At 29.4% G+C, this 16,676-nt stretch overlaps 1 protein-coding gene across 4 annotated transcripts in view; it reads right to left on the bottom strand.

The window, feature by feature from the left end:
* The window catches only part of LOC107443647 (plexin-B), a 600,640-nt gene that overhangs the window by 61,658 nt on the left and 522,306 nt on the right, over positions 1 to 16,676 (bottom strand). Inside the window, exon 1 of one of the 4 annotated variants that reach the window (XM_087157231.1) lies at positions 7,481 to 7,792. The exons of 2 other annotated variants lie outside the window; for them this stretch is intronic. The gene's annotated coding sequence lies outside the window, so the exon portion shown is untranslated. Of the gene's footprint in view, positions 1 to 7,480; positions 7,793 to 16,676 lie in introns of those variants that run through there. One more of the 4 variants, XM_087157227.1, reaches the window with a different exon arrangement.

The raw sequence follows: 16,676 nt of genomic DNA, 5'->3' as shown, positions 1-16,676 counted from the left end.
GAGGATTGTTTCACGCTACATGCGTTGATTAAAATGAAAAGCTTAAGACCAACCACACAAATTTAAGTCATACACACGGAGCGAAATACTAGAAATCGGAAACAATTCCTTTTTAGAAAACATGGAAGCTCGAAGCAACATAATGCACGCAATGGAACTCGACAGCAAACGATAAAAAAGCATTATTTAAATTTCGGAATACGAAATGTTTTTGCCAATTACTTCAGCTCTTAGGATTCGCATCCTTTTATCACACAGGCAGGGGAAGAGAAGAAAAAAAAAAGGCAAAAATCCTTAATGATCAGTTCATTGTTCTTGAAGAAACAGCTAGAGCCAATGCCCTTCTACCCCAGGGCACATGAATAATAAACATTCGATTGAGATAGAAAATAAGCGCTCGGAACTAATTCATCCAAGGGGTTTTCTGCCGGCAACAGGCAGAATAGACAAGATTCCGCTGGCTGCAAAAATTAATGACAACCAACATCGGATGTGACAGTTCCTTCAACAGATGGTAATCATAAGATTCATTAGAAAGTAAAACAAACTCCAAGAGTCCAATAACAAAATACCTTACTTGCTTTGCATTGCAATTTCATATTGAACATCATCATTATTAATGAATATTTTCACTAAAAAAATTATTTTATTTTTTTGCAAATTCAATGCAATATATATCAAAATTTCATTATATATCGGTAATTATGGCGATATTGTTACCAAGTCCCAGTGGGTGCTGAAGATGCTAGCAAAGGTACCCTATAGAAAGTTCATGAGTGATCGAGGGAGGGGGGGGGGAGAAGGACACAGGGCTTTTCTAGGGATCGGTGGCAACTGAGGAAGAAATCATAAAAGAACAACATACTTTTAAAATAATAAATTTTATGCTTCTATATTTTGCTATATCGAAAACAACTTTAAAAGTTCCAAAAGAGTTAGAATCAGGGTTCTGCTTTTAAAATTCATGAATAATGTGGAGAAGGGTGGATATTGCGCTTTTCAAAGACAATTTACGAAAAAAAATCATCAATTAAGAGTAGTATACTTTTACATTTTTAATGCTTAAAAATTAATTACATGAAATGTTGTAATGCATTATAGTAAATATTGTCATACATTATGTATTTACAATTAAAAATTCTATATGAAAAAAATTAAGGCTGTTTTTAGAAAGATCTTTCTAACATAAAAAAAACACATTTACCGAATAATATGCTTTTTCAAATACTGCTGAGAGGTTGTAATAGTTATTCATGATAGCAAGGTCAATTTAATCCATTAATGCCTGCCTTGCCACAAAAATGTATCCTATATGTAAAAAAACACCCATACGAAAAAAAAAAAAATGATAGTGTGCTTATCTTTATTGTTTACACCAAGTGGATATTTCTCCCTGCAACCACACTAGTTTTAAAAAGGTACTATATGATGACTTCACATCGAAATTTAAATATTTATATTATTAATATAATAAGGTAAACAGAATTATCTTAAACTCTTTTGCCAAAACTTTTTTTTATCCTCTTTTAAGAAAAAATGGACCATCCTTATACAAGAACGCTTAGAACAAATGAGCTAAACCAATTCTATGCAATATTGAAAATGGAGAGACTTCATGGTCGGTGATGTTCAGAGAAAACTTTAATCTGTATTCTGTATTTATGTTCTTCGATTTGTTAAACAAAAATAAATTTTGAGAGAATTCACATTTAATAATAATTCAATTAAAAAAAAGTCAGTTACGTCGGCTTTTCAAAAACAAAGATATATATTAGAGGTGGTTTATTGTCTTCTAGCCATTACCTTGTTTCCAAATTAAATATTGTTCTTTTTTTTATATCAATTAAATAGACAAATCTACACATAAAACAGGCGTGTTCAGTAAAAATGCGTGAATTTCGTGATCGCACTATTAATTCCAGTCTGAAAAATGTAAACGAAAAAAAAAAAAAATTGAATGAATACAAGCTCAAATGATAGCTGTTCTTTCATGAAACCTTTAAAACCCAATTGATTTTAAAGGTTTCATAAAAATCATTCGATCTGTGAGTTTTATTATGATGTCTCAAACATGATAATCTGAGAGGAAAGTTATTGTTGCGGTAAATGAGCAATACATGTTTTATTCATGAGTTTCTGATTGATTCCATGTTTTATGATTGAAATCTGACGAAAATATGTCGAAATTCGATTGTTGCTATTCCTTACGATTAAATGATCACGAAAGTGAAAATCTCATCAAGATAAAATAAACGATAACAATGGAGTCATAAAACTCAAAATATTCTATAAACACGTTGATTACATTTTAATTAAACCAGGGGTCTGTTTAGAAGAAATTAGGGTCCGTTAACGGACCCTTCACAAAATATCTTTTCCTAAACGGACCCTTCACAAAATATCTTTTCCTAAACGGACCCTTCACAAAATATCTTTTCCTAAACGGACCCTTCACAAAACATTTTAACTTAAAAACGGACCCTTCACAAATTTGTTTATCTTCATTATTATTTTGTTAATCGAATAAACCCTTTCCAGGGCAGAAAACAAGAAAGATGGATGTAAACGAATCAAGTTTTGTCTTCGGCAGACGATTCTTCCATTATTCGTCCGATCTTTGAAAAAGTTTTTTTTTTTTTTGCAATAACCGGACCCTATGTGCACAAATTCATAAAAGCGGAATTCGGTCAAAAGAATGTGAGTAATTTTTTCATAATTTCACGAAAACCGGACCTTTCACAAAATGTCTGGACAGACCCCTGATTAAACATGACAAATATATAAATGGGCTACATGAGAAAAATTGCTATAAAGCATCTTCAAGAGAAGAAGAAGAAAAAAAAAACTCTAAAATTACGATGAATAAAATTGAATTACAAAAAAGAAAAACCATCTTTAAGATCATGAGAACAGTTATTAACAAACGCATATAATTTCAGGTTTCAAAGTATAAAAATAAATTCCAACTCGAAGATTTTATTCGCCCTGATATGAAAAAACTAAATAAAGAAATCGTATTTTATCTTAAAAAAATTTCTTTTATGAGAACGAGAATATATATAAAAATATGAGAAAAAACTGAAATCAAATGCATGCAAGCTATAATCAAATCGCTACCGAATCGAATTATAAAAGGCTTTAAGGTTATATTAAGATATACCACGAATTGATATCATAAGGTGCAGTTCCGTGGGAAAAAGAGATGTTTTTTAGTAAACCGGATAAAACCTGGCCAAGCGTTACTAAGAGGGCGAAGGCGTAGGGGGAGAGGAAAATAAAGGAAATTGTTTGCTTCCTAACTGAATTAATTTTCGAACCGATGACCAGCCCACTTTACGGTTAAAGTATATATCAAAACTGAATTACATATGTCTAAATATCAAAACTGAAAAGTGAGTAATTTTATCTTTGAAAAGTAATGGATTTATGTGGTAGGTGCGCATACAAAACGCAATATTTTAAAAGCAAATTTTATTTTATTATGCGTAATTGAAGTAAAAAATAACCTATAATATAGCATGGGTCTGTCTAGGTTTTTCTGAGACATATGATTTAGACATAATTAGAGAAAATTAAAAATTATATTAAAAAATCAACGCAAAAATATGGATTTATCGTTTCTTACAGGATACAAAAATAAAATTTTAAGAAAAAGTATTTTGTGAAGTTTTTCCTAAAGTTGAATTCGTGAAGGTACCGCTAAACGGTAGTAAATTTGGCCTGGACAGACACCTGAGCAATCAGTTATTGAAAAGGGACATTCAGTTGAGAACCAGTAGAATTATAATGGAATTATAATTCTTCTTGCAATCGAATTATAATTCTTCATTCAGTAAAATTATAATGATTAGGGCGAAGAAACACAATTTAAATTAGGAGTGCAATTGCTGAAACCAGTTGTTTTTAGATACCTAGTGATAAAAAAATTTTAAATTTTGAAAATATTATGTCCATGGGCATACATAGATCTTCATTTTCCAATATTTCATTATATGGGGGTACTAACCAAGACTTTTTAGTTAAAATATGCTTCTTAAATACTTTAGTAACAAATTTAAAAAAAAAATTTTTTTTTCATTGGTTATAAATGTTATTGTTGATACTCAACGATTTCAAAAAATCTTCTTTTAAAAATTAAAAGTAAACCTGGTGGCACCTCTAGTGCCACATGCAGGTGTCACACATTAAAATAATATCCATTCATTACAAAATAAAAATAAGTCTAAAATAAAAATAATATCCATTAATTTTCAACAATAAACGAACAAAATTAAATAGGTTTTCCAACTGAACAAAAATAAAGGCCAATTAGTCTTTATCAATTTGTAAATTGTTAACAAAATCATTAAAAGGATACAAATGATAAAATCGCTATCGTACTCAATTCAATAAATAAACATCTATGAAATGATTAATCCGTTTATTACGCTAGAAAAAAATAACACATGACAAAAGAACTTTTAACGTCAATGTTCTAACCTGCAGCAAAAAATGTGCTAATTTTAAAGCAAAAAGGAAATATAAACAAAGGTAAGAAAGAAAAACAAAATACAACATATCAATCATTTAAAAAAAAGCATAGCAAAACAAACACGATATTTTTTACATGTTTTTCTCCTTAAAAAAATAGAACTATTAAAAACCTAGGAGATTCCTATAAATAAGATTTTCGGAACATTAGGGCATTAAACATTTTACAGTGTAAAAGAATGCAGAGGAATTCCATTTGCAAAATGAGTAATGAGACAAGGGGGAGAAGGTGGGGGAAGTAGATATCATTCCTTTTCGCAAAGCGCAATGGGAGATCGCTGCTTTTGTTGACATGGGGAAACCGAGGAATGATGGGAAATGTCTGGATTCTACTAAACGCGGCTTTTTTATTTATAACAAAGCGCGTGTTTGCGCTTGAAATCTCTTTTTTTCTTTATTTTCTTAGTAAACCACACACTAGCCTAATGAAATAACCCGCTGACAGGTTCGGCGGCGTCCAGATTATGATCAGATAAATCTTTGAATGTAGAGAGGTGCGTCCTATAATCAGGGGTCAGGCTAGAATAGACCATTTATTTGGGTAACCATTTTACAAGAAAAAAGCTTGTTAACCATACAAAATAAATGGGCTAATGGTGGTGATCGGCGATTGAATCTCTTATGTTAAATTCGGTTTGACCTACAAATTCAGGTTTTTAAAAAAAACTTTTTTTTTGTCTTGCTTTAAACGTGACTAATAGTGTGGGAATCACTATTGATGTACAAAGGGTTGAAGAAAAGATAATTGTAATAATTTACGTTCAGAGCCATTCAATTTTAAACAAGTGGTTTCGACCACTTGAACGTCACAACACATTTTCTAATTAAAATTAACTTAATTACAGAGTAAAAATGGGGGAAAGATACAAAAAATGCCTATGGATATAAGAATAAAGGTATTTATTATTTTATAAAAAAAACAATTGATGCAGGTGACAATTAAACAACATTTGATTTAAAAAAAATTTAAAAAAAAGAACAAACATTAAAAAAAAATACGAGAATAGAGCCGTGTTTGCTTTTAGACGAATTTACCAAGTAAAATTTCTTTAATTAAGTTACGTAGGACTAAATTTATCAGTACGTAAATATCAATTTCATTAATATTAAACAAGCTGGCACGATAAAACTACAACATGCATCTAATGCAGCTATTTTTTTTTTTTTTTTTTAATGTTAGACGAGAACAAAATGCATTTATCAAAAATATTATAATCTCTTGAAGAGAAGTCTAAATTTAATTACCAATTGTACATAAATATATCGTAGGACTGTAAAAATTAATTAAAATACAAAAGATACATACAACTTTGCTCAAAACAAACAAAAAGGCAACAAATATCTTTAACGTAAAATTAAAAATTTTTTAAGAGAAGTTTTCAAGAGAAAGTTTTCCTCGGCATACAATAACTGAAAATTTATAATAATCGCGAATGATGCGTTGTTAATGAATAGACTTCAGACTGGGAATTTTTTATGAATCGGAAAAATCAAAAGACATACAGTAGTAAAATATAATACAATAATTAAAAATAAACCGAGTTCTGACATTATTGTAACCACAAAATAAATAAGTAGTTAAAGTTCAAGAAAACACACCGATGTAAAGACACTGATAATTGTTCTTTTAAGTTAGTAACTAAGGAACAAGTATGGCTTTATAGTCAATTTAGTATGAAGACGTAAACTGTCAGGCTTCATAAAATCTTCTTGAACTTTTGTAATATTAACCCTTACATCCCTTAAAGTATTAGTATTTTTGCATGAAAAAAAAATTGATTACAGTCAATCAAGATTAGATGTAATCATAAACCATTACCACTTGCAATCATACTTCAATATAACATGCAATAATGATTACTTACAATAAAGGGTTAAAAGTAATCAATTGCATTTGAACCCAACACTGGCAGTTACTAAACGCTCAATTTACAATGTATATTTTATGAAAAAAAGAATCAGATTTTGTGTTTCCAGTAAATTAAAATTTGATGAATAATAATTTAAAATGATTTTCATTGATTTGATGGAATTTGAATAAGTAGGACTAAACCACTCTACTAAAGAAATTATTTCGTTTAACCTATTCGCACGCAGTATTATTTTAAAAGTTTAGACGTCGACATTTAAAAACACACCTGTTTACTTAAAACATACCTATTCAAAATATGATAAAAATCATATCTCAAAAAAGAGAAAAATTAGCAAAATTCTCAGTACAAAATTCCAAAAAAAAAAAAAAAAAAGAATAGTGAAAGCATTTTATTTACCAAAACAAGAAAAACTTATATAGAAAAAGTTCTTTTTCTTTTTACGGACATTTTATTTGAATGTCTGTAATTTTATTATTTTCATTTGGGACAATTAATACGATATAATTGTTTTCAAAATATGAGACAAATCAATAAATTTGTGCAGTAAATTCAAAACAAAAGAATTATGAAATTATTTTAAGAATTTATAAGGACTAAATGATTTGCCTAAAAAGAATTCTATTCTTTTTCTGACACGTTTATCAACGCATGTTGCGCAAGACTAATGAACTATCAATATTTTTAGCGGGCACATGAATGGTATTTTATATTAATAAAACAAATAATTATTATAATAAAATATCATATTTGGAAATATTTAACGTAGGTATTTTAAAATTATTTAATGTGTCATACATGTACTTAGAAATTTTCTGGAAATAAACATAATTATGTGATGTATTTGGAAAAACTTAATTATGAATATTAACTAATTAGTAAATTTTAAAAACCTATGTTAACAGTAATAAATCAACTAAATTTTTTTGTTATAAATTTTTATAACAAAAATTAAGTATCATATAGAAATGATTGTGAGTTATTCATATTCCAACTTTATTTAATAAATTTCATAAGTGAATTAAATATGACAGTGCTTAGAACGAAAAACAATTAAATAAAAATCATTTCATAATTACATATTTAGTATCTTACCTCATCTTCGCCGAGTCGGACGGAACAGGTAGTTTTGAAGCGGGGGAATTATTAACCGTTCGCCCACTTCAAATAATCACTTTATAAATCCTCAATAAAAACACGCCGCAATCATTAAATAATTCTATATTCGTGATCAACTCGTAAAAAACGGGCCATAACAAACACAGATGAAAAAGTAAGCAAAACTCCACGAGAACTAAAAAGAGCAAAACAAATTCCAAGGCACAATCCACAACATCCGCACTTCGCACGTTCTAAGCAACAACTGGCAATATCCACGACCCTGCGGCTTCTTCTTTCAGACTTTTGTGGGAAGGGGGGCATGGGTAATTTGTCCCTTCCTCCCTCTCTCCATCCCTACATTTGCACACCTCTCTCCCCTTCCCACCAGACACCCCATCAAAAGAAGTTCCACTCGCACTTCTTTTTTTATTCTTCCATTTTTCTACTTCCCCAAAAAGTCTCTTGTTTCTGAATGGTCGAGAAAACCATGTGACGTATTCACGCGGACGTCGAACAATGGGACGGGCCAATCATAATGCCTGGAACGATCAACTAGCCGAAATGATAATAATAACAAGAGATGAAATAAATTCAAGAAGAGAAAAATAAATAAAATAAAATAAGAAAAATAAACGCGATGAACTGAGAAATGAAATAAATAAATAAACTGGTGGAAGGGGAAAGGTACAAGAAAAATTTTCTGCGTTTCTCCAAGTCGGGTTTCGACACAATCAAACAAGTTTTTAGGATAGGTAATTATTATGGAATTGTATGCTAGTGCATTGAATAGAATCCCCCCCCTTTCAAAAACCCACCTCCTAGGACTGACAACAATCTTTTATATTCAGAGCTACTACAAGACTAATGGATTTCATTTTTTTTCTTAGCTTCAAAATTTTCTTACTATTTTATTTGCGTTATTTAAAAAGTGTCTGAAGTTGTATTGTAAGTAATTTTAACAAAATGCAGGGACAGTTGAACTCCTTTTAATCCATTAGAAGAAACAAGCTGAGGGAGGGGACGGATATATTTTTATTTTTATTCAGCAGACGATTTTTTATGTGATTGCTTTTTATTAGAAACGAAGTGAAAAGATTTAGATGTTAAAAAGTATTTAAGTGCCAGGCAATTTTTATTGTTTGGAGTTTTTCCCCCCACAGGGGAAAAAGGAAAGTGGACAGACGAATTAAGACAGATTGACAGTACTGATTAATCACCGTTTACAAACTGAACATAAAGCAACATTCGGTGCGGGAAGCACAAGTAGAAGAAATAAAATTATTAAAAAAAAATATATACATATAAAAATGGGAGCCTCCAATTTTCGGCGAAGCGTCAATTATGTTCCTAAAATGACGGGTTTCATGTCAGGCGTTACGATGAAGAAGGGCAAGCCATCACGCGTTTTCCCTGAGACAGATTGAAGGGATGAAAATATGCGAAAAGCAAGTTGGAGCCCATGTTTCATTTTTTTATTTCGGCCTCAAATTAGTCGCGGGATGTGTTTTTAGCGTTGATTGACAGTTATTGGGGTGAAGTTCTTTTACATCTGCTGTCCTGAATTCATCGTGCAAATAAGGATTCAGATGGTGGCTGCTGTATAGAAGAATTTCGTGGTAATCCGTTAATTAATAACGGTCAAGTTTGATTGAAAGGATTTTTTTTTTTATATCCATGGTCCTATTCAAGTAGTCATGAATTACCTTAATTCGAAGATAATCACTTGTGATTTCTTAGCGGAATGCATTCAATTTTAAGTCATTGTTGGAGGTTTAAAATGACATGAAAATATAATTGTTTTCATGACTTAAATGGAAAATTAATTTTCACGCAGGTGGTAATTATGGAACAGCTTACATCAGTTTTATATATTTTTATAAAAAATATGTATTTTATAAAAGTAAAATTAAAAAAAGAAGAAATAATAATTGTTATAAAACTTTCATTTTAATAGAAGAAAGTTTTCTTTTAGATATTTAGATACGATTTAGATTCTCTTATAACTAATTTTTGGAACTAATTTTTCCTAATATTAAAATGGAAAGAGGAACATTTAAGTGATATTTCCTAAGTTATCCAAACAATAAAATTCGATTGAATACAATTATTTCTATATCTTATCATCAACGATTTCCGGCATACTAAAGAATAAGCCTAATCATTGTATAGAATACCTAAAATCGACGGACAAAGTATGAAATCATTAATATTTCACATATTGTTTAAATAATCTATAGAATGACTAATTATGACAAAGTGTGAACCAATTAATGTTTTATGCATTGTCTAGGCATGCTACTGAATGACTAATAAAAAAACCAACAGATACTTTATACACTGAATGAGTGATAATTCTTTCTTACTTTGTCTTAAAACGACAGGTATTCTATACAATGACTATAAATTCTATAAAAATTGTAGGCATCTCGTACATTAAACATATACACAATGAGATTTTTCTAGATAGTTATTATTTTTACCTTATAGCTTTTAATATGATTTTTTTTACGCCACTGCTTTGAATCAAAATGAATGGTAGAAATATATCAACATTTCTGGTGAAGTATGTATTTTTTTTATCCTTAGTTGTTATCCATAAACTCTTATAAATATTGAAAGTTAAAAAACACAATCACTTCAAATTTATTAACAAGTAAGTTAAATGTATTTCTTGATCAGTAAAACATTTTTGTTATTTGGTATTTATTTACTTAATGTAAATCTTCAGCTTATATTATGAATGATATTTGAAATTGCTTGGAATACATCCAACAATTTAATTTCGAAGAATAAAATAAATTTAACTAAAAACTGTCATCTTACCCCTTTTTTAAATTGTAATCTATACTTTTCAATAAAAAAGTACTTTACAAATTTAAGATATTTTAAATTTAAACACTAGTCACAGGTATTTAAGATAGTGAAACTACAATTTGACAGTTTATTCAATCAATCAAAGGAGCGAATTTTAGTCTTACTCTACACACATGATTATTCATCAGCGAGTGATTCAACAAAAGGAAGGACATGACGTCAGAACATTCTTTCGAAAATTAAAAAGTGAAAGCGTTAACAATCCTTTATCAATGGATCTTAGGAAGAAATCGAACAAATTTTAACATATACCAGTACGCCCTCTAAACTGGCGCCTCATTCCCGTTTACTTTTCGTTGAAGAAAAAAAAAAGAAGTTATTATTAATAAATTCCTATTTTATATTGAAATTTTGTTGCTCAATTCAGTGATAAATAATATGCGTAACATGAAAATTTCTTTCAGCATCAGTAATAAAGCACGAGAGTAAAAAATTTTTAATTGAAAATATATTGGTTTTTCTTAGAATCTTTCGTTGAATAAGTTTAGACAAGTGTAATTGGTAATTAATGATTTTTATCTACATGTTCCTCAATATTTTAAAATACTATCTATGTAATTGAGCTTCTTTCCTTACAATTTCAATTGTTATCCAAGATTTATTTATATCTATTTATTATGAAAATTAAATAATTCTGAGTAATTTAAAAATTAAAAAACTTCTAAATGAAGCTAACAAATTTCGTTATAAAAATGCTATATCATTTTTAGATTCGTAAGCAAGCTTAAATAAATATTAAGTATAATATACTTTAAAATCTAATATTCAAATATAAATATACTCTCCACAGACCACATGGCACCGGCTCCCTCAAGAAGCATCCACAACCCTCCAGGGTATCTCAGTCCATCCCCGTTGACCCCCCCCCCTCATTCAAATACATTATCTAAAAGATACTTCTTTAAAACTGTATAAGAAAGATTGAGTAGCAAAATGTCAGAATATTCTAACCACATTCCAATGTTCTAACTTCACCCCCGTTTCAAATCGCGTTTTAAAAAATGCTCTGCACCTTTGCAACAGATGAATGGAGAAAGGAGAGAATGTAGACATCTATGTTAACAATGTCAACATTTTCGTTCACCTATAGTTTGTTTAGGAACTGAAGAAAGAGCACAATAGATGTGATAAATGTGCACGTTTAACCCGTACACAGGTGTTATGCTTCTGGAACTGCCACAATTACGTGCATTTCAGTAATTGCGACAGCTTGGCAAAAAAGACATATTGCGCACCCGTGTGAAAATTAAGGACTACTGTAAGCAAGAATGACCACGAAGTATATATTTTTAATCACCAAATTTAAACTATAAAATTTACTTAGAACCAGTGGATTAGGTGTAAATTATTCAGAAACAGATAACTGAATCGCCTCAACATTATTAAAGTTAAATAGCATTTCAGAGCCAATGGAAAGACCGAGAACTTTCACTTAGCACATCCCATAATGTTCACGTACGAAAGTTCGGTAACTTTAGTAGAATCTGTTCTGTAGTAACTGCGTCGAACGTTATATATGTACGTAAACGTGCAGGATGCTATTATCTATTCAATATATTGAAATCATACAGTGTTATAAGCTAAGTCTGATAGATCAGTTCGGGAACTGCAACAATTAAGTGCATTCCAGTAATTTCGACAATTAGGAAAGAAAGACGTCCCACGTTAGTATAGAACGGGAGATTATATACATTATATAGTTTGTTTTTCAAATTAAATGAGAACTTTAGTTTGTTTTAAACATTATTATATTTCTTTACCATCGAAAGTTTTAGATATTTCAATTTTGGTTCTGCGTACAAGAAAATACATTTTTAGAACATTGGGAGAGCATAGATGATTCCAGTTGAACAAATATTTGCTTTATCACTTGCAATGTGCGAATTTTAAGCTGGCACAGCTTGGCGAAAGAAGTGCTTTGTGACAGCAACAAAAAACTCATTCTCAGCTTTCAAGTTAGATGGAAAAGTGAACATTTTAGACACATAATCCCTTAAGGATTTCAAATAGAATTACAGAAAATTAAACTGACTTTCTAAGTCTCACAAACCATTTTCCCAAACAGGTAATCTGAGAGAGTTTTCGAATTTGAATCATTCTTATACTGCGTGTGGTCTTCAAAAGCCAATACTCGCCTATTGAATTGGAAAGACTTCTAAATTTCATTTCCATGGTCCGAGGGATCGTTCTCGAATGCATCCTTTGTTCCTAATCTCTTGACTTTTCGTAGCATTTGCATTGATTGATCACGGGTCCGAGCGGGATGTTGATGCTTCATTAGATATCTCCCCATGACTACCCATAGACTGAAAAAAGTCAACAAAAGGAGAGGGACAAACCAAGTTGATGTATCGAGAACGACTGGAAGAAGCGTGATAATTGTTGTTTTAAGTTTGCGCTTTCCTATATAAATCCGACAAAGATAAATAACCATCATTCTTCTTATTGGAAAAGCAGAGGTACATGGGTGAAAATAAAAACATGGATTTTCTCTGTGGAGCATGAAGCCTCAATGGAAGATATACTTGAGATAAGGGGAATGAATTGAATAAATCCATAGGAAACATGAACTGAAATGAAAGAGTTGAATTCTGAAATTACTGATGGGTGCGAAAAAAGTCTGATCACCCTGAATTACATCTAATGATCCAGGACTCAACCTCGAGAGGGTGACCGCAAATACGCTAATTAGTTAGTGCAGAAGATATTTTTAGTAACAAAATCAAAGACAGAAACGTACTTTCTCTGAATAAACATAATTTTTTTTTACGGACGAATTCGGATTTCAGACTCTCAAAACAAAGAGGGTAACCGCCAAGTCGGAAATATGGTCAATAGTTTCGTCAGGAGAACGGTTCTATGTTTGGACCTCTTAGTTTTAATTTTATTTCTTGTGGATTTCGCCATACCTCGAGAGCTATTAAAACGAATGGAAAATTTTTTGCACTGAATTATAAGATTCGTTTATCCAAAGATAATTCGTTGCAAAAAAAAAATAAAAGATAAATAAATTATAGCTTTCAGTAAATACTTAATATTTTTTTTAAACAGTATTACATTATTTAATAATACACAAGAAAATTTTGAGTTGCAAGGTATAAAAATTTTTGCATCATTTTAAAAAGTGCTATTTTATAAAGTCAAATACGAAATTAGATCGAAATCGGCCGAATAGTTCCTGAGGAATCGAAAAGTCGCTTATTTAAAATTTTATTTCTCAAAAACTATTCGACTGATTTATTTAATTTATTATTATTTTTTTTAATAAAGATTAAAAAAATATAGATTAGAGAAGGCCAATGCGAAACAACCATTATATTAAGTACCAGTTTTTAAAAGAAACTATTGATTGAGGAGAGAGAAATAAGTACCCACACATTTGTCCAGTATCATTTTAACAAAAAAAAAAAAAAAAAAAAAAAAATGTCCAAATGTTTAAAATAAGAAGAAATAATTAAATTTTGCCAAGAGATACCACGTAGCTCAGGTTTAGGGCGCGATTCATTAGCCGGAAATTCTTAATACATAATTTATTGTAAGTTTATATTGGTTCACATGCATTGTTTTGTATTTATAAAGTCGCTGAAAAAAATAAAAAAATTATTTCTTGGAAAGATAGCATTTGTTTGAACTTGAGATCGCTATTGAGTGATAGGTTTGGGAGTGTAAAGTGCTTCATCCTGCTTTGTGGTTAAAATTCCTTCCCTTAACATTAAACCTCTCTTATGAGGGTACTTATTATACAATCCACTCAAAGATTTTTAGAATACAACTTAAAACCACTAATGATAAAATTGTATTTAACCCCGCAAAAAAGATTATGAAAAGCAATCAAGAGACTGAAATCATAAGAACTCTCTGCCTTTATTAAATAGAAAATTCCAGAGATGGAAAATGATTACATCGCGCTCTTAATTCAGGCATTTATAACCTCATACATTTTTTTTTAGATTAAAATGCTTTGACAATTTCCAAGAAGAGAATTGATTGATGATAGGCAAAATGAATTAATGAAAAACTAAATATATATATTTTCAAAAGCTATATAATGCTTTCTAGATAAAAAAATTAAGTTTTAGGTTAAATTAGAAAAATCTGAGCAAAAGGTTGATAATTTTATTATTCTTTGATTTAATATAACATTAAAAAATGACTTAAAAAGTTTGGTTAAAAATGGTAAATAACATGCAGCTGTTTTGATGTGCCGTTTGCGGTCATATCACCATGCGTATTGAAATAGTTAATTAGCAGATATCTAAAGAATCATGCAAAATATTTATTTTAATTAATCACATTGAATGTATAAATGTATATATATCCTGATAAATCAAATTTTAAAAGTTGTATGTTTTAAATTCATTTTCAAAGAGCTATTCGACCGATTTCACTCAAATTTTGCATTCTGCAATGTAAAATGGCATTCTTTTAACTGATGTTAAAAATTGTATACCTTACAATTAAACAAGTTTCGGTTGTTTTTAAATAAAATAATAAATAATAAATATTCATACCAAAAGTTATTGTTTTAATAGGATTATCTTTGGCCAAACAAATTTTACAATTGTGTGCAAACATTTTTCAATTCACTCTCAAAGTTTACGAGATGGGATGAAATACGAAGAAAGTAAAATTACCACTTAGTGGTCCAAACTTTGGACCGCTCTCAAATTATTGGGACCATATTTCTCAGAATGCAGCTATCCATATATATTGGGGGTCAGGAATCTGAATCCCTCAAAAAAAAATGTATGTTCTGAGAAAGTACGTTTTGTGTCTGATTTCGTAACTTAAAATATCGCCTGCACTAACTAGTTAGGATATTTGAAGTCATCCCCTTGAACCATTAAGATTGAGCCCTAAAATGTTAAGATCCGATAATTAGATCAAAAGTTATTCATGGTGGTCCGTTTTTAATTTTGCACACTATACATTGACATAAAAGCCAATTATACATATTGGTCATAAATATTACATAAAAGTCAAAAGATTTAAAAATTGTAGAACTATTTTTTTTGTCTTCTGTTTAAAGCAAACACGACTTAACATGTTAGAGGAAATGATAAATTTCGAAATGTTGACACAAGAAATTAATGGGTCTTTTACCACTCTATATTACTAAATAAGTAAAAATTCCAATTAAAAGGTGCGTTATTATGACGTCAATAACTTAATATTCATGATATATTATCTTGTCTGTGACATAATTCTGACGAAACTTATCACTGCAATTTTTACCAACCTTTTTTCTAAAAACTAACCTGCTTGTCGCTAGCAGTTAGTTCTTAAATGTTAATTTACGGATTCACGTGCATTAGAAATGCAATTTATTATTAAAAAAAAGGAAGATAAAAGTGTGTATTTGTTTCGTACATAAACGTAATGCATAAACGCAAAGATAATTCACAATAATATAACCAATAGCAAAAATTAATTTAAAAAAAAAATAAAAATAAATAAAATTGTTTTGAACAGTAGCTTACAAGATAACTCATCATAATAGCTAATCACAAATAACTAATCGAGATATCTAATCACAAAATGTGTTTTCTTTTTATCGTGTTCATTATCGTCTAAGTTTCGTCTTAACTTTTGTTTATACATATTTTACGGACCATTATCTTAACAAGTAAATTAGTAAATGCCAGATATTTTGCAAAACAGAATAAAATTCTATTCCTGGATATTCGTTCAGATAATCAGATACCGTTTGTTGAAAAGAAAAGAGAAAAAAAAATGTGTTTTGTCTTTGTTGGTTCAAAATTTCAGCATAAAAATTTTAATGACTTGAAAATTTTTATGCTGAAATTTTATCTACTAATAAGTTAATTAGAAGGCTGATAAAACTTAACGATATTTTATATATATATATATATATATATATATATATATATATATATATATATATATATATATATATATATATATATATATATATATATATATATATATATATATATATATATATATATTTAAACCACTATAAAAAAATTACCCTCAATTTAAGTTGGCATATCTGTACATGCATTGTGTTAATCTCATATTGTGCATTTGTTTAATAACAACTTCATAAAATTAGATTAATCAAAAATTTTGAAACAAAGCAAAAATTTTAGGAGGAGAAAAATTAACTTAAACAATTGAAAAACCTGAGAATTAGGAGGGGGAAATAAAGTTATAGACAAAATGAAATCGACAAAAATAATGTAATAGACAAAAAGTATTTTTCTTTAAAGCAAAGAACAAAAAAAAAAATCTATTACAATGACAAGAAATAGAAGAACTAGTTTTTAGTGCTAATAA

The sequence above is a fragment of the Parasteatoda tepidariorum genome, chromosome 2 (genome assembly GCF_982258835.1).
Source record: "Parasteatoda tepidariorum strain Cologne lab strain chromosome 2, Ptep-v5.0, whole genome shotgun sequence".
Classification (NCBI taxonomy): Eukaryota; Metazoa; Arthropoda; class Arachnida; order Araneae; family Theridiidae; genus Parasteatoda; species Parasteatoda tepidariorum.
Note: the sequence above shows the minus strand (reverse complement) of the source record. Positions and strands in the feature narration are given on the sequence as shown.